At 40.0% G+C, this 22,678-nt stretch overlaps 1 protein-coding gene across 20 annotated transcripts in view; it reads left to right on the top strand.

Moving 5' to 3' along the window:
* Positions 1-22,678, top strand: part of RIMS1 (regulating synaptic membrane exocytosis 1) — a 554,640-nt gene that overhangs the window by 491,585 nt on the left and 40,377 nt on the right. The window contains exon 1 of one of the 20 annotated variants that reach the window (XM_038748656.1): positions 9,627-9,733. The exons of the other annotated variants lie outside the window; for them this stretch is intronic. The gene's annotated coding sequence lies outside the window, so the exon portion shown is untranslated. Of the gene's footprint in view, positions 1-9,626; positions 9,734-22,678 lie in introns of those variants that run through there. 20 annotated transcript variants of the gene reach the window in all.

The raw sequence follows: 22,678 nt of genomic DNA, 5'->3' as shown, positions 1-22,678 counted from the left end.
GCAACTACTAACTATATTTCAGATCTATCCCTTAAATAGGCTTTATTTTTCCACTTGCAGATTGTTGGGAGGAATTGAGAAGGGAGAGGAAGAGAGAAAAAGAAGAGTCATATTCCCTCTCTCCTCTTTACAAAAGAATCTTAGACATTGCAGAGATAGGGACTGCATCTCAGTTTATCTTGTATTTAGCCCATTGCTTAGTATGGTGCTTGGCACAATGTAGCCACTTAAAATACCAAAATTACTACTAGTAGTAGTAGTAGCAGTTGTAATTGGACTTCTGATGAGAAGATGTTCGTCATGCAGTCATCTTTGGACTGGTAATATCGACCAATAACACTAGCAAAATTCCTAGAGCTTAGAGCCATATTCCTTGCCTATTGTTTTTGCCATGGTTCTGTGTAAAATACTGTACATATTATATTAAGTTTTCTTCCCAATTAACACCTATGAACCCATGTAAGACATCTGAATGCAGAAATCGAGTTCTCCACCCTCTTCCAGAAGGAGATGAAGCCTCTCTGTTTTCCTAAGATGTAAGTGATTTAAAAAAACAAACATATATGACACCTTGTTCTGTTAGGAGCTGTACACCTTGTTCTATTAGGAGCTGTAACTCAAGAAGCATATATTATTGTCCCTTATTTTCTTTCATAGACTCTGAGGTAATGTGTTTATTTTACATCCTAGCACATTGTGACCAGACTTTGAGAACACCATTATTTTTTTTTTCTTGTTTGATGAGGCTGTCATCATTTTAGGTTTATTTTTCCAAGGGAAAACTGTAAGTAATAGAATCAGTTTAAAAGGTTTTTATACTTCTCTTTAGAAAAAGCTTCTCTCTATATATTTATTTTTAAAGAATAGCCTTGAATTCATACAGTACTTTTCCTTTGAATACAGGGAGACATTTATGTAAAATCTTTTGTGCCTTTTGGAAGAAAGATAATTTATAGATTCATGGTAGAAGTATGGACTTATCTGAGGAATAGAAGTAATGTTTACATTTCAGTGATCATTTTGTGTGGCCTAAAGTTTCATAATAATGACTAAATAAGAATTTCAAAACATGACATCTTTTGCCAGCAGTAAAAGGGGACATTTTCACAATGTTCTTATCAACCACCCAAGCAAAGTAGAATAATAATAATAATAATAATAATAATAATAATAATAATGTTGGTATTTGTTTAGCGCTTACTATGTGCCAAGAACTGTTCTAAGCGCTGGGGCAGATACAAGGTAATCAGGTTATCCCACATGGGACTCACAGTCTTCATCCCCATTTACAGATGAGAGAATTGAGTCCCGGAGACGTTAAGTGACTTACCCAAGGTCACACAGATGATAAATGGTGGAGCCGGGATTTGACAATCATGCAGCAACTCTACAGGCATGAGATTTATATAGAAACTAGCTGACTTTATTTTATCCAGAGAGAGTTCACTCTTTATGTTAAGATTGAGTCATGTTGCCAAACATGGTGACCAAGGTGGAATGAAGGGGATTTGAGTGATCAGGCTTTCTTATAGGTAGTTCTTAGTTGCAGTCTTAACCCTCAAACCTGCATCCCCCAGTAATATGCTAATGTGAGCCTAAAGCTCTGTGATCCTGTAGCTTCATGAGGTATTTTTACCCCTCCATTCATTCATTCATTCAATCATATTTATTGAGTGCTTACTGTGTGCAGAGTACTGTACTAAGTCTGGGAGACATAGTTCAGTGAGGGTGTGCAATAAAACTAGTGAAGTACTTAACTGGTTGTGAACCTCACTTAAACAAGAAAACAAGAACTGGTCTTGGAGTTATGTTGAATTTAGCATCCCTGCTATTCCTCAGGGCAAAATGCTTGAGCAAGGAGATACCGATGCCATCTTCAGAATTCTCCAGGCCCCCTAAGCACAGTGTTGCCCAGCTGGGTAGGGTGTACTGAAACAACACCAATGTGAGGGTGTTTGAGGGGTTGGTTGTAATGTAGTGCCCAGTAATGTATGAGAGAAAAAAAAGGTAAATTCTGGAGGGGATGAGTGTCTAATTGAGTACCCCCTGATTCTCATGATTCCCCCACCTCTCCTCTTTTTACACTTCTCTTCCTGCCCTGCCTGCCACCCGCAGTGTTGGAGCCAAGATTAATGTATTTGCCAGCAGTCACAGGAAACAGTCTCCATCCTCTGAATTCCTCTTTCCCTCTCTTTTTACTTAGGTAACTAAATCACATGACTTTTCTGGGGAGTTTCTGATGGTTTCTTTAAGTAGACCAACTATCGGATATTTGCTTTATATGATGTGGGGTTTTTTGGTACAACTTTCTCTGAACATCTACCTATTTTCATAATTTAGCCTTCCTTTGGGAGCTCCTGTTGGCATTTTCTTTCCCTTGAATGCTGCTACAATATATGCTACTAAAATAGCTATAATGATGATTATTTAACATACTCAACACTTACATCTCTAAAGTAAAACATGCTATTTCATTTACCTCAAGCTATTTGCAGTTTATTACCTAAGATGCAGTGGAACTCAGCCTGATTGATGATTTCAGTGCAGAGTCCAGCACTGATGTCTTTGTCACTCTGTACTGTAGTTCAGAATGCTGTTAACTTGTTAACTTACAGTTTCTCTAGGCTTCTATTTATTCTATTTTGGGGAATAAATGGAGGAAGAAAGTCTACTAATAATCATGAGAGTTAGAATAGATAGCTTTTCATTATCACGTATATTACACAGTCTATTCAACATATCAGGGATTGTCTCTTGCTGAATTGTACTTTCCAAGCACTTAGTACAGTGCTCTGCATACAGTAAGTTCTTACTAAATATGATTGAATGAATGAATGATTGACTATCAACATTTACAAACAATATTTCCGGAATGATGTTGATAGAAAATAAATTGCACACATCCTTTGGTCATAATTTGTAAGGGAGAAACGGAAAGGGCACAGGACTGGAAGTCAGGAAACTACATTCTAATTGCTGTTCCAGACATCGTCAGCTGTGTGATTTTGGCCAAGCCACTTAAGCTCCCTGGGCCTGTAAATTGGGGATAAAATGGGTATTAAAAACCTATTCTCTTTTCCCCCAATACTGTGAATGAACCACTGACCCTGGTTTTGTTTCAAATATATAGAGAATAAATTGATACAACTATTTCTCCTTACCAAACTTTGTGTCTCTAGTTGTTCCTGTCCTCACGTGCACAGTTCCCCAACAATCAACCCTTATCCCACTGGGGCTGTGTTATGAGAGAGACACAGAGACACATGCACACACTAGGAAGAGACAGAAAGAGACAGGGAGAGAAATGTAGACAGGGCTAGAGAGATAGGAGATGATAGAAAAAGATATGTAAAACAGAGTGAGAGATAGCAGGAGAAACTGGGAGGAAAAGGAGAAAGGGCTTTGGGAAGAGAGAAAAAAGAGAACCCAAGCAACAGGCTATAAACCTCCAACCCCTTTTGTTTTTCATATTGTTATTTCAGAGTCTAATCTTTGGGCAAGGTGAGTGGAATCAGAGGGCTGATAAATATCATGCCATGATAAAAACACAACATGCATACACCCAAAGATTATTCTACCTTCACATGCCATCCCGGGAGAGAATATGAGGACCCAATGTATTACCATATGATAGTAGGACAAATGGGTGTTTTATATTCTCGATGATTATATACAAGGACAGGGGATGTACTAGACCATTGGACATGATGGACTTCAGTTGGATAGTTGAAAGGGGGAAAATTCAGAAAGTCAAAGAACCCTATATGTAGGAGAAGTCCATATGGTCATATTTCTGCTAGTGTTGTATGAAAAATTTATATCTTTAATCATATCTGCTCAGTGAGTTAGGCATATATATATATGGATTTTAAATGGATTCAACATGTCTATAACCGTTTCTAGAAAACAATTTTGAGCCACAAACTTTTCATACTTTCATCACTGGATTTTCTGACTATCCACCAAGACAATTTATTGACTGTTCGTGTCAGAAAGAGACTCCTCGGGCTTTGTTCCAATATGATAATCAGCATGGCAGCAATTTAATATGGTGCAAGAGTTATGGAGCTACTATTCTAAAATAGGCCACACTGACGCAGGCATGCAAGAAGACAGATTAAAAAATAGGGCCACACAAGCAGTCAAGCAATTTTTCAATGTGAACATGGAGATAGAAGTAAAAATCGTTCACTTTTATTTTTTTTACTACTCCCTACCATTTTTCCAGGTTCAAATGCAGTGTATCAAATGTACCAGAAGCTTGTGACCATAATGAGGAAGAGATAACTGAATCATCATAACATTTAATAACACATCATAAATGAAATATGTCAAGATTTAATTGTTTAAAATATTTACTATCCATATTATCAAAGCATTTAGTATAGTGCTTTCCACATAGTAAATGCTCAGTAATACTACTGAATGAATTATCAATTTGAGATGCTTAACAGAGACTTAACAGCACTTTACACCTTGCAGCACTTTATAAATATCACTAAAAACCCAGAAAGTGACCATTTGCCATGGGTGGAAGGTAGATTTATTGCAGCTCATAAGATACATGAAAGAGTTAAAAACCTCAAGTTAAGTTTGTTCCATTATCATTGACAATAATAATAAATTGTAATGGCATTAGTTAAACTCTTACTACGTGTCAAGCACTGATCAGAGAGAACAGATATTGAATCCCCATTTTACAGATGAGGAAAGTGAAACCCAGTAAAGCAAAGTGACTCATCCAAGTTCATACAGGAAGCAAGTGGCAGAGCTGAGATCAGAATCCAGGTCTTCTGACTCCCAGGGCTGTGCTTAATATTCATTCACTGTCAGTCACATTTATTGAGCCCTTACTGTGTGCAGAGCACTATGCTAAGTGCTTGGGAGAATACAATAAAACAGTAAACAGACACATTCCCTGTTCACAGCAAGCTTACAGTAGAGAGGGGGAGACAAACATTAATATGAATAAGTAAATTACAGATATGTATGTAAGTGCTGTGGGGCTGATAGGAGGGTTGAATAAAGGGAGCAAATTAGGGCTATGCAGAAGGGAGTAGAAGAAGAGGAAAGGGGGTCTTAGTCAAGGAAGACCTCTTAAACGAGATATACCTACAATAAGGCTCTGAAATGAAAGAGTAATTTGTTGGATTTGAGGAGGGAGGGCATTCCAGGCCAGAGGGAGGACATGGGTGAGTGGACCATGGTGAGATAGATGAGATTAAGGTACAGTGAGCAAGTTAGCATTAGAGGAGCGAGGAGTGTGGTCTGGGTTGTAGTGGGAGAGTAGCAAGATGAGGTAGTAGGGGGCATGGTGATTGAATGCTTTAAAGCCAATGGTGAGGAGTTTTTGTTTGATGCGGATGTGGATGGGCAACTACTAGAGTTTCTGAGGAGTGGGGAAACATATCTGAATGTTTTTGTAGAAAAATGATCTGGGCAGCAGAGTGTAATATGGCTGGAGTCGGGAGAGACAGAAAGCTGGGTGGTCAGCAAGGAGGCTGATGTAGTAATCAAGACGGAATAGGACAAGTGATTGGATTAATGTGGAAGCAATTTGGATTTAGAGGATTTTAGCGATGTGAAAGTGGAACAGGCAGGATTTAGTTATGGATTGAATATGTGGGTTGAATGAGAGAAGGAGTCAAGGTTATGGGCTTGTGAGACAGGAAGGATCATGGCGCTGTCTACAGTGATGGGAAAGCAAGGGGGAGGACAGGGTTTGGAAGGGAAGATAAAGAATTCTGTTTTGGACATGTTAAGCTTGAGGTGATGGGAGGACATCCAAGTAAAGATGTCTTGAAGACAGGAGGAAACGTAAGACTCTAGAAAAGGAGAGAGATCAGGGCTGGAGATGTAGATTTGGGTGTCATCCATATAGAGTTGGTGGTTGAAGTCATGGGAGCAAATGAGTTCTCCGATGGAGTGGGTGTAGATGGAGAATAGAAGATGACCCAGAACTGAACCTGAAGGACCCCAACAGTTAGGAGGAGGGAGGCAGAGGAGGAGCTTTTGAAAGAGAATCAGAATGAGCAGCCAGAGATACAAGAGGAGAACCAATAGAGGATAGTGTCAGTGAAGCCAAGGTTGGATAACATTTTCAGAAAAAGGGGGTGGTCAGTAGCATCGAAGGGAACTGAGAGGTCGAGGAGGATTAGGATGGAGTAGAGGCCTTTGGACTTGTCAAGAAGGAGATCATTGGTGACCTTTGAGAGGGTGGTTTCTGTGGAGTGAAAGGGGCTGAAGCCATATTGGAGGCCATCAAGGAGAGAATTGGAGGAGGGGTGTTTGAGTCAGCAGTTAGAGACCTCTCGCTATAATATATGGTTTTCATAAAATCTTCATTGTCTCCACCATGACCTGAGTTTTACCCCTACAACATTATGTCATCCTTGTTTTCTTCCCTTTTTGCCTCTTTAGCTCTTTACCAAGATATACCTGCAGCAGAGATGTGGGATATTATGTCACAGGCCCAGACTGTACTAAACTGGAGTAGCAGGGGAATGTTGGGCAAGATAACATTCATTTTTAACTTTCAGCCCAAGCTAGAGAGCACTGAAACAGGAAACCACTAAGATTGTGTATGTGCAGCGTAAGTAATGCTGTTTGGAGCTGCTGTTTATTCAAGAACATCAGAGAAGTTTGGCGGTAAATCAGAATTTTTCCCTTTCCACTTTTAGTCCATTTACAAACAGAAAGCTCTACTTTTTGATCAGCCTTTTCCTGGCCAAGAGAAGTTGAGGATGACGCTATTTAATGTTTGTGATTTAATTTCCCACCTACTCTCACTGTACAGCATTTTAGCACTATTTGAAGTGTGATTCTGCAAGGAACGACCCCAGTATTCAATTCCGAATCACTAGCTGTGAGTTGTTCCCTTATATTTGGAGGGCAATAGAGTTTGCACCCATGCAGGATCAGAAAGAAGAAGAAACACTTCTTCCTGTTGTTCTCCAGAGACTGGGGTTTACACCAAGGTGAACAGGAAGATTTTCTAGGAGCTATTGGAAACTATAAAGCAGTGACAAGTGGGACCTCTTGGAATTTATGTAGATAAATTCGACCTATACGTGTGTATGGACTAATGGTGACCCTCTAGTATTTGAGAAGTACTTATTGAGTACCAAGTTCTGTACTAGACTAGGTTATAGAGAAAAGATAATCAGGTGAGACACAGTTCCTCTACCAAATGGGGATCCTAGGGTAAAGGAGGTATTTAATCCCTATTTTGCAGATGAGGAAATTGAGGCACAGAAATAAACCCCTCTAGTTTACAGTCCCCCTACGCTGTAAATTCCTTGTGAGCAGGGATCATTTCTGCCATCTCTGTTTTATGGTACTCTACCTAGTACTTACAGTGTTCTGCACTAAGTGCTAAGTAAGTACCATTGGTTGATTGGTTAACAGACTTCCCCAAGGTTACATAGTAGACAAGTGGTGGAATGGGGAAAAGAACCCAGGTGGTCTGACTACTAGGCCTGTGCCAGTAGGCCACCCGACTTCTCTGGGATAGTAATCATATTTATTAAGGGTTTACTGTGTATGGGAAACTATGCTAAATTCCCAGGGTGGAGATTAGAAAGGGTCCCTAGCCCTTAAGGGGAGAAAGGACTGGTAATAATACATAAGGAAAGATGAAACAATAAAAACACTAAAAGCAATAAAACAACAATAACACACATGAGACAAGTACAAATACACCCTCAAATAAAAAGAACAGAACAACAACAAAAAACGTAGTAGGGTACTATGGGTAGAGGAGTGGAGGTACACTTACCCTTGGTTCCTCAAAGTCTGTCACAACCTCAACCATCAAGAAGCAGCGTGGCTCAGTGGAAGGAGCCCAGGCTTGGGAGCCAGAGGACATGGGTTCAAATCCCAGCTCTGCTGCTTGTCAGCTATGTGACTTTGGGCAAGTCACTTCACTTCTCTGTGCCTCAGTTCCCTCATCTGTAAAATGGGGTGAAGGCTGTGAGCCCCACCTGAGACAACCTGATCACCTTGTATCCTCCCCAGCACTTAGAACAGTGCTTTGCACATAGTAAGCGCTTAACAAATGCCATCATCATCATCATCATCATCATCTACAGCAGTTGCCACAACCAATGCAATGCTCTACACATATGACAATACAGCCCACTTGTGGCATTTATTACTTCTTTAGTTTCTCCATCTTTAAATGGCAGTTGACAAATAATTGCTGTTGCCATATCTCACAAAATATGTATTTTCAGCAGCTGTTTAAATTTCTTGCAAAATTGTGACAGTCTCAGTTATGACCTAATATTTAGCACAAAGTAGAAAATACTGTACAATAAGAAAGACAGTGGTCTCCACTCAGGTCTCTTCCTCCTGCCCAGTCCCGCACAGTTTCATCATCATCATCATCAATCGTATTTATTGAGCGCTTACTATGTGCAGAGCACTGTACTAAGCGCTTGGGAAGTACAAATTGGCAACATATACAGTCCCTACCCAACAGTGGGCTCACAGTCTAAATGGGGGAGACAGAGAACAAAACCAAACATACTAACAAAATAAAATAAAAAGAATAGATATGTACAAGTAAAATAAATGAATAAATAAATAGAGTAATAAATATGTACAAACATATATAAATATATACAGGTGCTGTGGGGAAGAGAAGGAGGCTATAGCTGCCCTGAGGGGCCAGGGAAGAGGCAGGTGGCTGCAACAAGACAAGCTGAAAAAACACAAAGGCACAGAGTAGATTCGATTCCCGGCACAGGACCAGTCCCAGATTGATATGGAGGGAAGGTAAGGTGGGAGAGGTGCTCAGGGATGGAGGCAAGAGTAGTTTGGTAACACCACTGGGAGCATGCACGAAAGCCTTGGGGAATGGAAATTTAAAAAGCCATGGGAAAAGTGGAGATTACCAGTTTAATGGGAGGGGCGGGAAGTGGATGTCATCCTGGTTGTTGCAGCAAACATGCTGCAACAGGAAGTGAAATTTGCCAGATTTTCACTAATTGCTATTCTTTTGTTAATAAATCTCATTCTTATTGGACTCCAGAAGCATACTCTTATAACTGTTTGATGTGCTTTAATTTTGAGCTCAGCCTTTAGTCACCCAGTGGTGAAAGTTAATTCACCAGTCTCAGATTTATCTGGGCTGTAGTTTTTTAAGCCCTTTTAAAGTCGAAGTACATGAAGAGCTTTTCTGAGGCACCAAGAAACAGAAATCATTTCGCTTAAATTAGCTGGAAGAAGCTTAATTGTTTTTGAAATATTTAAAAGACTCAAAACCCTTACATTCTCCATACCATTTCACCCTTTAACATGAAGCCACCTCCAAAGCTTAAAGATTTCAACAATATTTTATTTATGACATATTAGTTGACAGGTTGTTCTATGTGTTTGCACTCGTGGACCCATAATATAATCAGGTGTTTGAAGAATTTGTGCCTGAAGCAATTTGATCCTTCTTACAGTGCCAAGTGTTAGAGAGAGACAGGAAGGTGATAGGCAGGAGAGAGAGCGGGGAGGGGAGGAAAAGAGAAAAAAAGAAAAGGGTGGGAGAGAGAGGAGAGGAGGGAGAGAGGAAGAGAGAGGGAAAGAAGAAAAAGAGAGAGAGAGAGAGAGACTGATTACACATAAAGCTCAGCTAATATTCTAGGTGGATTCAGTTTTAGTATTTAAACTAGGTTGATGCTTCCAGCATTTCATCAAAGAATATATCAGAGTTAATTCATAGTTTCTCTTAAAACAAGAGGTAAGTGTCTTCTGTGAATTTTTGCTGCACTTAGCATGTGGTTAGAAGATGATTTATTCTGAGGTTTAAAAATGAAGCTGAAAGTTTTCGATCCAAATTGAAACTAAAAGTTACATTTCCGTGTGTATGTAGTTACAAAGTATCTATTATCTATCATTATAATTAACAACTTTAGAGCAAAGATAATTGCTGTGCTTGAAATGACTCTGGTAATGGGGAAAAGAAGCTTATTTGTAAAACAGTCTAATCTTAATTATCTCAAAACTTTGTCTTTTTCTTTAAAGCAGCTAAAATGTCATTGAAAAAACATTTTGGATGGTTTAAATATCACAGACAAGTTTGCAAACAGTGGGAAAACTATAGTTTCACATTTGTTAGGAATCTTGATATTTATTTTAATCGGTAATTAGATTTTCCGCTACAAATGGTATTTTGTAACTCTCTCAGAACTTTATTATGATGCAGAAAAGGAATTGAATTTTCTCAAAGATAGGGAAATAGCAGTACTAATATTGTGAACAACTTGCATTTTGGGACCAAAGCTAAATACATTGTTAAATATAATTAATTTTTTCCAGGAGTTTATAAATACATTTAAAAGTAGATATAGTGAAGGGAAGACTCATTTATAAAGAATGGGATTATAGAGAACTGCCATATCATTTGAGAGCACTAATTATGGCTTGCAGGAAAATATATGAATTTATTAATATTTTTAAAGGTACTCAGAATTCATGGGTGGGCAATAGTTTGAAAGTAAATTTGCCTGGTGTGAAGTATGTTTGATGTATTCTTCTGAACCTAATTCTTCCCTCCCTCTGTGCCGCTGCCTAAAATGGGATGAATAGACATAATTTAGGAATGGCATGGGTGTAGAACTCAGTTTGAAATTTACCTGGCAAATAATTCTAATCTCTCTCTCTAAAGACTAAACATAATCAGCCTTGTGAAATAAATAACCTTCTTTAATTGTCACTCTCCAAAAACTATCTATTTATATTTAAATTTAGATGCTCTTTGTTCTTGAATACTCTGGAATAATATAAAATATAATTTTGTAAAACATTTAAGGAGAATTCCCTGATTTGTGTATTTGTATTGTTTGATTTGATTTGATTTGATTAATGAACAGAAACTTCTACCTTTTAAATCTGTTGAACATTAAACATTATTTCCATTTTAAAGTATGTCTGGCTTGGAGATATAAGCAAATGTAGACGATGCTGTCACTTGCTAAATTGTGTTTCTATATGGCTGGCGTCATCTTAATATGAACCTTAGTGGCTAACTAGACTTGATCTACCAGAGACAATGCCCTGTTGTTAATTTTTGTTCACTAACTTTGACAAGTAAAAATACTTATTTTTGCTTCAGGGAAACATGGCTTGAAACTTCTTCATAGCTTGAAACTAATTCTTGTCACAGGTCTGCAAACAAATTTCAACTAAAAGTAAAAAAAAAAAAACAGAAAAAAGTCATTCTGGACTTTCTCTCTTTGACTTGTTATTTAAGTTTATTTGAAAGGTGATAGTAGATTAAATTCCAAATTCGTAAATCCTTGAACTTTAAGATCAGATAACCATATTCTGCTTTTGGCCACCCACATACACTAGGGAAACAGAATAAAATATAGGGGATGTTTTTCTTCACACGAACAATGAGGAATCCTTCTGGGTTTTTTTTTTTTTTGGACTCTGCTGCTGGTCAAAACCACATACTAAATCTGTCTTCTAGTTGCTGTATGTGTTCGTTTGGCCTGTAGCTTTTATCCTAAAAGTGCTTTGCAGATACCCTGCTCAGCAACTGCTATGCTGCAGAGAGCACTACTCTTATTTCTTTTACCTTCTTTGTACATTCCCTGTGATAGTGTCTAGAGACATCATTGAAAACCATTCACCATATAACACTTCAAAGTTACATTTACAAACAGACGGACTTGTACTGTTTCTACGGGACTAAAGGGACTCAATGTGTTGCAGTGATTTGTTTGCAGTGTGTTTGACCAGTATGAATATGCAAGGCTCAATATTTCAGTTTGCTCCTAATTATTTCTGTCAAACTAGGCTTAGATCTAGTCAGGTTACGTCACCTCTTACATAATGGCTAAATGCAGCCTAAAAATATTAAAATCATTGGAGAAGTCCAGCTCAAGCTTATTTAAGTACTTGGGTGGGATGACATGTGCTGCTTCCAACTCCTAGGAATACCAACTCCAGTCTTTTGGATTCTGAAAGCCTGTAGTGGACTGAGAATGTGTCTACCAATTCTGCTATATTGTACTCTCCAAAGCACTTAATACAGTGCTCTTAACATATTAAACACTCAATATGATTGATTGATTGACTGGAGTATAACCACAACTGTTTTTTTAATTAAAAAATGAAATTCACCACTCAAAGAGAAAATAACTCACAGATACCTGTTACCTGTCAGAATTTTAATTTTCATTTACCATTATATCTAACTTTAATATTTTTAATAAGTAGTAGATTCTTTTGCAGCCAAATTATTTTATGCACTCAAAATTGATGCTTGCTGAAATGAGAATGTTAGGAAGTTTTGCATGGATAACTTCTAACAGGAGTATAAAGGCAAAAGGGCACAGACCCAAAGACATTGTTTCAGCTGTGTTCCTCTTCAAATGACAAATGGTTTGGCAGGAATTGTCTTAGCAATAACATTCTTTACGTGTTACTGCCAAAGCAGCTAGTGGAAAGATCCCCAGGATTGGGTTCTAATCCTGCCTGGCTATTCAACTAACTACTGTGTGACTTTGGAAAAATCGCTGAAGTCTGTGCCTCAGTTTCCTTATCTGTAAAGTAGGGAATAAATACCTATTTCCCTTTCTCAGATTGTCAATACCATGTAAGACAGAGTATTTCTAACTTCATTATATTTATTATTATTAATAATTACAATATTAGTAATATCTATTAAGCATTTACTGTGTGTCAAGCACTGTTCTAAACACTGTGGTAGATACAAGATGATCAGGTCCCACATGAGACTCACAGTTTAAGTTGGGGGAGAATAGGTATTGAATCCACATTTTGAAGATGGGAGAACTGAGGAACAGAGAAGTTAAGTGATTTTTCTCAAGGTCACACAGCAAGTGGGGCCCCTCCTTCACAGACTGAGCCCCCTCCTTTCTCTCCCCCTCCTCCCCTTCCCCGTCTCCCCCGCCTTACTTCCTTCCCCTCCCCACAGCACCTGTATATATGTTTGTACATATTTATTACTCTATTTTGCTTGTACATATTTACTATTCTATTTATTTTATTTTGTTAATATATTTTGTTTTGTTGTCTGTCTCCCCCTTCTAGACTGTGAGCCCGCTGTTGGGTAGGGACCGTCTCTATATGTTGCCAACTTGTACTTCCCAAGTGCTTAGTACAGTGCTCTGCACACAGTAAGCGCTCAATAAATACGATTGAATGAATGAATGAAGTAAGTGGCAGAGGCAAGATTAGAACCCAGGTCGTTTGACTCCCGGGCTCATGCTCTTCCCACAGGCTATAATGCTTGTCTATACTATACTAGGTGCTGGGGTAGATACAAGCTAATCAGGTTGACACAATCCTTGTCGCACATGAGGCTTATGGTTTTAATGCCCATTTTACAGATGAGGTAACTTAGGCACGCAGAAGTGAAGTGACTTGCCCAGAGTCACACAACAGACAAGTGGAGGAGCTTGCTTTAGAACCCAGGTCCTTCTGACAGTGGGTGTCTCATTTGTCATTGTTACTCATTTGTATCATAGAAACCTTAACAAGGGTGCTGATGAAAATGCAACCACATAGAAATCTCTAAAGAGCCAATACTCAGGACCTGCTAAATAAATTTTTTATTCATTTATTCAATCGTATGGAGACAGGGAAAAATTAGCTGACAACTCTCATTCCATATGATCAATCAATCAATCAATTGTATTTATTGAGCGCTTACTATGTGCAGAGCACTGTACTAAGCGCTTGGGAAGTACAAATTGGCAACACATAGAGACAGTCCCTACCCAACAGTGGGCTCACAGTCTAAAAGATCTTATGCCCTAGATCTTAATGTATGATGTCGTTACACTATAGGCACTATAGGCACAACCAGGAGGGTTTGGTATAGAGGCAGGTTACACTGCATGCCGTGATACATTTCATATGAAATCATGTGGAAGTCTATTCAAGCCCCCAATTTAAAATGTTTCTGCAGGGGATCCTTTCCTCACAGTCCCTTGGTTCGTTGTGTTTCTTTCCCAGGTCCCTGTTCACCCCAGGCATTGCTTCCGGCAGAGGGGCCCTTCCAAATTTGTAACTTTTGCCACCCTTCTGCCAATGATTCCTCATTCTATTGCCTCACTCAGTTACCGAAGGCAGCCCTGACAATATAGAACCTTAAAATGACCACTGAATTGCCCTTCCTCCAACATTAGATTTACATTAATAGTACTAATGTAATTTATTAATCACTCTGTGCTAAAAACTGTACTAAGCACTAGGAAAAAAAAAACATGTGAAGGTGAGAATTAATTACAGTCCCTGGCCCTCCAGGAGCTCCCAAGCTAAAAATGAGGTGGGAAGGCGTTTGGCAACAATAGGAGGAAATTTAAAGTAACAAAATGCAAAAACATTAAAAATAAGTAAGAGTCCAAATGCAGTGGTAAAGGAGACCGGAAGGGGCCTCGGGATGCTGTCTCCCATGTCATCCAAATGGAGAAGCAGCGTGGCTCAGTGAAAAGAGCCCGGGCTTTGGAGTCAGAGGTCATGGGTTCAAATCCCGGCTCCGCCACTTTTCAGCTGTGTGACTTTGGGCAAGTCGCTTAACTTCTCTGGGCCTTAGTTACCTCATCTGTAAAATGGGGATTAAGACTGTGAGCTCCCCGTGGGACAACCTGATCACCTTGTAACCCCCCCCCCAGTGCTTAGAACAGTGCTTTGCACATAGTAAGTGCTTAATAAATGCCATTATCATTATTATTATTATAGCCTAATGAAAAGAGCATAAACCTGGGAGTCAGAAGTACCTGGGTTCTAATCCTGACTCCACGTATCTGCTGACTCCACATATCTGCTCTGTGACCTTGGGCAACTCACTTCACTTTTCTGTGCCTCAGTTACCTCATCTAAAAAATGGGATTTAAGACTGTGAGCCCCATGAGGCACCTGGACTGTGTCCAACCTAAGTAGCTTGTATCCACCCCAGAACTTAGCACAGTGCCTGGAACATAGTAAGTACTTAACAAATATCATTTAAAAAAATCCAGAGTCATCACAGCCATGTGCTAAAGTTAGTGGAGACCTCTTGCTGCCATAGTGTGATTCCTTCGCAGTCCAGAGATGCGGAACATGTTGGGAGCAGGGGCCCAGTGAGAATGTTAGCACTAGAGGAGCAAAATGTAAACGCTGGGATGTAGAAGGAGAGAATTGTATTGTACTTCCCAAGTGCATAATACAGTGCTCTGCACACAGTAAGCACTTAATGAATATGATTGAATGAATGAATGGATGGCATTAGGGGTTCCTGGTGGTTTCTCTCAGCAGTCCGGTGGGTGCATTTTCTTTTTAGCTATTCAGTTGAAATCATGTTATCTTGATTATATGTATGAGTAAAAGTAAAGTGTAAGGTGACCACATTTTCAGAAGTTTCTGGGTAGATGGAATCTAAAGGAAGGCAAGCAAGTGAGAGTCAGAGAGGGGAGAAATGGGGAAAATGTGGAAGCATAAAGATAGGGAGAAAAGATGGGTTAGAAAAGAAGAGAGGGATATGAAAAGGAAGAAGGGAAAGAGCCAGGAAAGAAAAGAGAGAGGGGGTAGAGAAGAAGGTAAAAGAGAAGGGGGAAGGGAGAGGAAAAGAGAGAAAGAGATGGAGGGAGAGAAAGAAGAACACAGAGAGGGAAGGGGTTCAGAGAGATAATAGAGGAGCAGTGTTGCCTAGTGGAAAGAGCACGGACCTACTAGTCACTGCCTGACCTACCAGATCCACCACTTACCAGCTGTGTGACCACTTTTAACTCTTTTATGCCTCAGTTTCTTCAATTGTAAAATGGAGATTCCCACCGTCTTAGACTATTAGCCCCATCACATAGCACCCCCCTACTTCAACTCCATCCCCCCATCTTACCTCCTTCCCTTCCCCACAGCACCTGTATATATGTATATATGTTTGTACATATTTATTACTCTTTATTTATTTATTTATTTTACTTGTACATATCTATTCTATTTATTTTATTTTGTTAGTATGTTTGGTTTTGTTCTCTGTCACCCCCTTTTAGACTGTGAGCCCACTGTTGGGTAGGGACTGTCTCTATATGTTGCCAATTTGTACTTCCCAAGCGCTTAGTACAGTGCTCTGCACATAGTAAGCGCTCAATAAATACGATTGATTGATTGATTCAACTCGCTTCTCTCCTTCTACATCCCAGCCGTACATTTTGCTCCTCCAGTGCTAACCTTCTCACTGTGCCTCAATCTTGCCTATCTCGCCACCGACCCCTAGTCTACATCCTGCCTCTGGCCTGGAATGCCCACCGTCAAATCCATCAGGCAATTACTCTCTCCCCTTTCAAAGCCCTATTGAAGGCACATCTCTTCCAAGAAGCTTTTCCAGATAAAACCCCACTTTTCCTCATCTCCCACTCCCTTCTGCATCACCCTGACTTGCTCCCTTTGCTTTTCCCCACTCCAAGTCCCATAGCACTTATGTACCTATTTGTAATTTTATTTTATGTATTTGTATTGATGTCTGTCTCCTCACCTCTAGACTATAAGCTCGTTCTGGGCAGGGAATGTGACGGTTCATTGTTGTAATATATTCTACCAAGTGCTTTGTACAGTGCTCTGCACCGATAAATATGATTGAAAAGGAGAAATGTGGCACAGGAACTTCAACTTACCTGATTAACTTGATTCTACCCCAGTGCTTAGTACAGTACTTGATACATAGTAAATGCTAAACAAATATGATAATCATAATCATCATAATATATGCATAAACACACAAGGATCTAGTCACAAACACACAGGCATCACTTAATCGGCATCACTAGTTTCTTGTCCTGTTTCCTCGTGCAGCATGGCTTCAGCAATGTCTGGTCATTAGAGCCAGAGTTGAGCTGTACAGGCATCTTAGATGCTATGGCCATCATCCTGTAAACCAGGCCCCAGATCCTCCGTGTGGTTCACTTTGATCCACACCAAACTGTGGCTCAGAGGCCTGGACCTGTCTGAGGTAGATGTGGCTATTATGGAAGGTTTCTAATGCAACCAGTACTAACTCATTCGCAATCAGCCTGGAAATATCCAGCCAATGGCAGAAGAGAACAGTTCAGCTGCCCCCATAATGTTGACAACAGCAGTAGTGGTGGCAACAGGGAGGAAGAGGACAATGAGCAAAGTGGGTAACATTTCTCCTTTTCCATCTAATGACTATGCTGCCATTGCCTCTGTTGTTCTTGTTCTCTCCTACCACCTTTCTTGGAGGAAGGTTTGAAGCAAAATCATCAGCTATTTCATTTTTTTTTTTTTACTGTGAAGCACATAGTAAGTGCCAGGCACTGCATTAAGTTCTGTGGTTAATACAAGCTAATCAGGATGAACTCAGTTCATGTCCCACATAGGGCTCACAGTCTTAATCCCCATGTTAGCAAAGTGATGAAGTAATTAAATTAATTGAAGCACGGGAGTTAAGGGAATTGTCCAAGGTCACACAGCAGACAATTAGCAGAACCTGAATGAGAACCCTGGTCCTCTGACTCCCAAGCCCTGTGCTCTTTCCACTAGACCATGCTGCTTTTCAAGTGGTGAGTTATAACCCTGAAATATGGGACCATCTCACTTTATGCAGGATGACTGATCACTAGAGTCAAGTGAGACCAAACCTTAAGACTTTGCAAAGTTGATAAATTGTCTTTTTAGTTTTCCTCAGAGCTACCAAATGTATCTTTCTGTCATAGAAGTCTTGTTCCTTAGCAAGCCATGGTTGTTATTGTCCAGTGCCCCGTTCTTTCCAAAATGTCTATAAATTAGACGTTTGTTTATTTTCCCAGCATTCTCCTATGTCTAAAGGTTAACCTCCCAGATGTATAATTTTCCTTTTTCCTTTTTTTGACCATTTCTCTGTAGGTAGTTTACCAGTCCTCTTAAACATTTTCATACTGTACAGACTTGAACCCATCTAACTGAATTCAGTAAAGTCTTACTGACATTCCTCTTCCTGTCTTTGTTTCTTGAGTTGCTAATTCTTATTCCCAGTTCACAAATAAGCTTCTGCCTAGTATTTTCTATTGTCAACTTTTATGGGTCTGGATGTCAAAAGACCTGATTATCTTGTATCTACCCCAAAACTTACTACATTGCTTGACATGTGGCAAGCACTTAAAAATATGACAAGTATTATTTACTCTCCATATATTGAGGGGGTAATATTTTTCTTGCTTCTGTGTCTTGTTCTTTAAGATCTGATCTCTCCTCAGGCAAAGTAGTATCTTTTCTGAAATACCTCTTCCACTTTTTCCACTTTTTGAGAAGCAGCATGACTCAGTGGAAACAGCCCGGGCTTGGGAGGCAGAGGTCGTGGGTTCTAATTCTGGCTCCTCCACTTGTCAGCTGTGTGACTTTGGGCAAGTCACTTAACGTCTCTGTGCCTTAGTCACCTCAGCTGTAAAATGGGGATGAAGACTGTGAGCCCACGTGGGACAACCTGATCAACTTGTATCCCCCAGCTCTTAGAACAGTGCTTTGCACATAGTAAGCACTTAACAAATGCCATCATTATTATTATTTTTCCTGAAAAATTTGCTTATGTGAGTCAGATTATGGTTAGTTACCTGAGCAGATGAAATGAATATGTATAGTTGTGTGTGTGTGTGTGTGTGTGTGTGTGTGTGTGAGAGAGAGAGAGAGAGAGAGAGAGAGCAAACAGAAAATCCTGACTTAAAAGTGCATTTCCAGTACACCCAGGCCATAACTTCCCCCTCCCTGCCTCAGGCTAAGTGACATGAGCAGACATTTCCTGTTCAGCTATCTTAAGGACCTTATATGGGTTCATATTTTACTTACCACTCTGAAAGCAGACAACTATTAGCCTAAGGCCTGCTGCATGCATAGATTGGAAAAAAGAGGACAAGATCATATAGATACTCAGATTTGGTCCTCTTTTTAGCTCAGGGCAGTTCAAATTTCATGTAATGACAGTTACAATAGAAAATAGGAAGACCCTTAATTCCAGTGCTATGCCTCTTTTCTCTTTGATTTCCCCCTCCTTCTGAAAACCCCATTGAAATGAAGAGTGATAACTAAGTCTGCTCTGTGACCATGGAATCCATAGCTTCTTATGGGGTCTTATCTAAAGTGTAATAGATCGTATTACCCAAATCTCTGTTTCTGAATAATTATAGTTATCAGAACAAAACTAGATTGGTTTGTTTGAAGAAAGAATAACCGGAAAAAAAAATGAACTCTGGCAAAACTGAATTTTCTTCTGTTAGAATGATTCTTGGTTATAATAACTGTGGTATTTGTTAAGCGCCTACTATACAAGATAATTGAGTTGTACAGTTCCTGTCCCACACAGGACTCACAGTATTAATGCCCATTTTACAGATGATGGAACTGAGGCACAGAGAAGTCAAGTGATTTACCCAAGGTCACCCAGCAGGCAAGTGGCAGAGCTGGGATTAGATCCCATGTCCAAAGTCAGTGATCTTTCTACTAAGCCATTCATTTATTCATTCATTCAATCATATTTATTGAGCACTTCCTGTGTGCAGAGCACTGTATTAAGCACTTGAAAAGTAAAATCCAGGAATAAAGAGAGACAATCCCTGCCCACAACAGGCTCACGGTCTCAGCCGGGGGGAGACAGACATCAATACAAGTAAACAGGCATCAATATAAATAAATAGAGTTATAGATACATCCATATCTACGTAAGTGCAGTGGGGCAGAAAGAGGGGGAGAAGAGGAAAGGACGTGAATTGAGGTGAAGTGGAAGGGAGGGGGAGCTGTGGAAAACGGGGCTTAGTCTGGGAAGGCCTGTTGGAGGAAGTGTGCCTTCAATAGTACTTTGAAGGGGGGAAAGAGTGATTGTTTGGTGGATTTGAGAAGGGAGGGCATTTCAGGCTAGAGATAAGATGTGGGCCAGGGGTTGGCAGTGAGACAGGCGAGATCAAGGTGCAATGAGAAGGTTAGCACCAGAGGAGCAGAACATCTGGGCTAGGATTTAGGAAAGAAGCGAAGAAAGGGCAAGGTGATGGAGAGCTTTAAAAGCCATTAGTGAGGAGTTTTTGTTTGATAGGCAACCACTGGATATTTTTGAGGCAGGGCGGTGACATTCCCTGAACATTTCTGTAGAAAGATAATCAGGGCAGCAGAGCCTTGGTGTCATCCTTGACTCCGCGTTCTCATTCACCCCACACAACCCATCACCAAAACCTGCCGGTCTCACCTTCATAACATCGCCAAGATCCACTCTTTTCTTTCCATTCAAACCGCTACCTTATTAGTACAATCACTCATCATATCCCGCCTGGATTACTACATCAGCATCCTTTCTGATCTCCCAACCTCCTGTCTCTCCCCATTTCAGTCTATACTTCACTCTGCTGCCTGGATTATCTTTCTACAGAAATGCTCTGAGCCTGGTCACGCCCCTCCTCAAAAATCTCCAGTGGTTGCCTCTCAACCTTTGCAGGAAGCAAAAACTCCTCACTATTAGCTTCAAAGCTCTCTATCACCTTGGCCCCTCCTACCTTCTCTCCTTCAATCGTATTTATTCCTTCTCTCCTTCTCCATACCAGCCTGTACACTCCGCTCCTCTGCTGCTAACTTCCTCACTGTGCCTCATTCTCGCCTGACCCGCCTTCGATTCCTGGCCCACGTCCTACCTCTGGCCTGGAATGCCCTACCTCCTCACATCTGCCAAACTAGCACACTTCTCCCCTTCAGAGCCCTACGGAAAGCTCACCTCTTCTAGCAGGCCTTCCCAGACTAATTCCCCCTTTTCCTCTGCTCCTCCTTCCCTCTCCATTGCCCCTACTCCCTCCCTCTGCTCTACCCCCTTCCCCGCCCCACAACACTTCTGTATATATGTACACATTTATTATTCTATTTATTTTATTAATGGCATGTATATATCTATAACCCCAGTTTCATTACTGAACTTGTGTTATTTAATCTAATTCCTAGTTAAAATACTTATTTCTAATTAGGCCTTCAGGCAGGTCCACCCAGCTTGTTATAATCATTCATTTTATAGCAGTTCTAAATGGTTGTTGCATGTAAATGCAGTAGAAGCAGAAAATTATGAAGAGGGAATCACTGATTCCTGTGATATTATTTGCACACAGTCTTCTTCTATACAGACCAGTCAATCAATCAGTGACACTGAGCAGTTACTGTGTGGAGAGTACAGTACTGTGCAGACTGAGCCCCCTTTTTCCTCTTTCCTTTTCCCCCCCCACCCTACCTCCTTTCACTCCCCACTGCACCTGTATATGTTTGTACAGATTTATTACTGTATTTATTTTACTTGTACATATTTACTATTCTATTTATTTTGTTAATGATATACATCTAGCTTTACTTCTGTTTATTCTGATGACTTGACAACTGTCCCCATGTTTTGTTTTGTTGTCTGTCTCCCCCTTCTAGACTGTGAGCCCGTTGTTGGGTAGGGACCATCTCTATATGTTGCCAACGTGTACTTCCCAAGCTTTTACTACAGTGCTCTGCACACAGTAAGTGCTCAATAAATACGATTGATTGAATGAATGAATGAATGAATTCTATTTATTTACATTGATGCTATTGATGCCTGTCCACTTGCTTTGTTTCGTTTTGTTGTCCGTCTCCCCCCTTCTAGACTGTGAGCCTGTTGGGTAGGTATTGTCTGTATTCGTTGCTGAATTGTACTTTACAAGCACTTAGTACAGTGCTGTGCACAAAGTGCTCAGTAAATACGAATGAATGAATGAAGGACCGAAGTAGGGAGAGACAGGAGGTTGGGAGGTCAGAAAGGAGGCTGATGCAGTAATACAGTTGGGAGAGGTTAAATGAACTTGCCTGCCGCAATTAGTTTATATAATAGGCTTTCTACTAAAGATTTGGCTAAGCTCTTAATTCCCATTACATCGAGTCCACACAAACAATTACATCATAAGTACCAGCATTTATTGAGCACCTACTGTGTGCACAACATTGAATTAGGGGTTTGGAAAATTATAAAAGTGATAGACCCTGTTCCCTGCCCTTGAGAAGCTTACAGTCTAATAGTGAGAGACAAGCAGACACATCTAACTAAATATGCAATAATTAAAAGACTAAGAAAAGGAAAACAAATCAAATGAAAGTAAGGAATTAAATACGAGTTAAGAAATGAACAGAATATGCTTGAGTGCTAAGGTATCTAATAGGGTTTCACTGAACAGGAAGGTGGGGCATTAATCATAGAGTGGTTTTTGAAGGAAATTTCCAGTTGGAGTGTAAGTTCCTCGTACGCGGGGAATGTGTGTTTTTGCATCTGTTGTGTTTTTCCAAGCACTGAGTATAATAATGATGAGGATAATAATAATAATAATAATAATAATAATAATAGTACTTGTTAAGCTCTTACTTTGGGCTGCATTGGGGTACATACAAGTTAATCAGGTTGGGCACAGTTGCTGTTCCACAAGGGGCTCACATCCTTAATCCCCATTTTGTACATGAGGTACTTAGGCACAAAGAAGTGAAGTGAAGGAAACACAGCAAGCATGTGGTGGACCTGGGATTAGAATCCAGGTCCCTCTGATTCCCAGGCCCATGCTCTATCCACTAAGCCATGTAATCATGTGGTTAATAAATACCATTGATTGATTGAAATGAGGTGTCTTTTGAGGGGATTTGAATCAGGGCTTTTAGCAGGGCTTTGATGGATGCTTGATGGAGAGGAGTAACCTGTAGGAGGAAAGATGTG

This window comes from Tachyglossus aculeatus, chromosome 1 (genome assembly GCF_015852505.1).
Source record: "Tachyglossus aculeatus isolate mTacAcu1 chromosome 1, mTacAcu1.pri, whole genome shotgun sequence".
NCBI lineage: Eukaryota > Metazoa > Chordata > Mammalia > Monotremata > Tachyglossidae > Tachyglossus > Tachyglossus aculeatus.
Note: the sequence above shows the minus strand (reverse complement) of the source record. Positions and strands in the feature narration are given on the sequence as shown.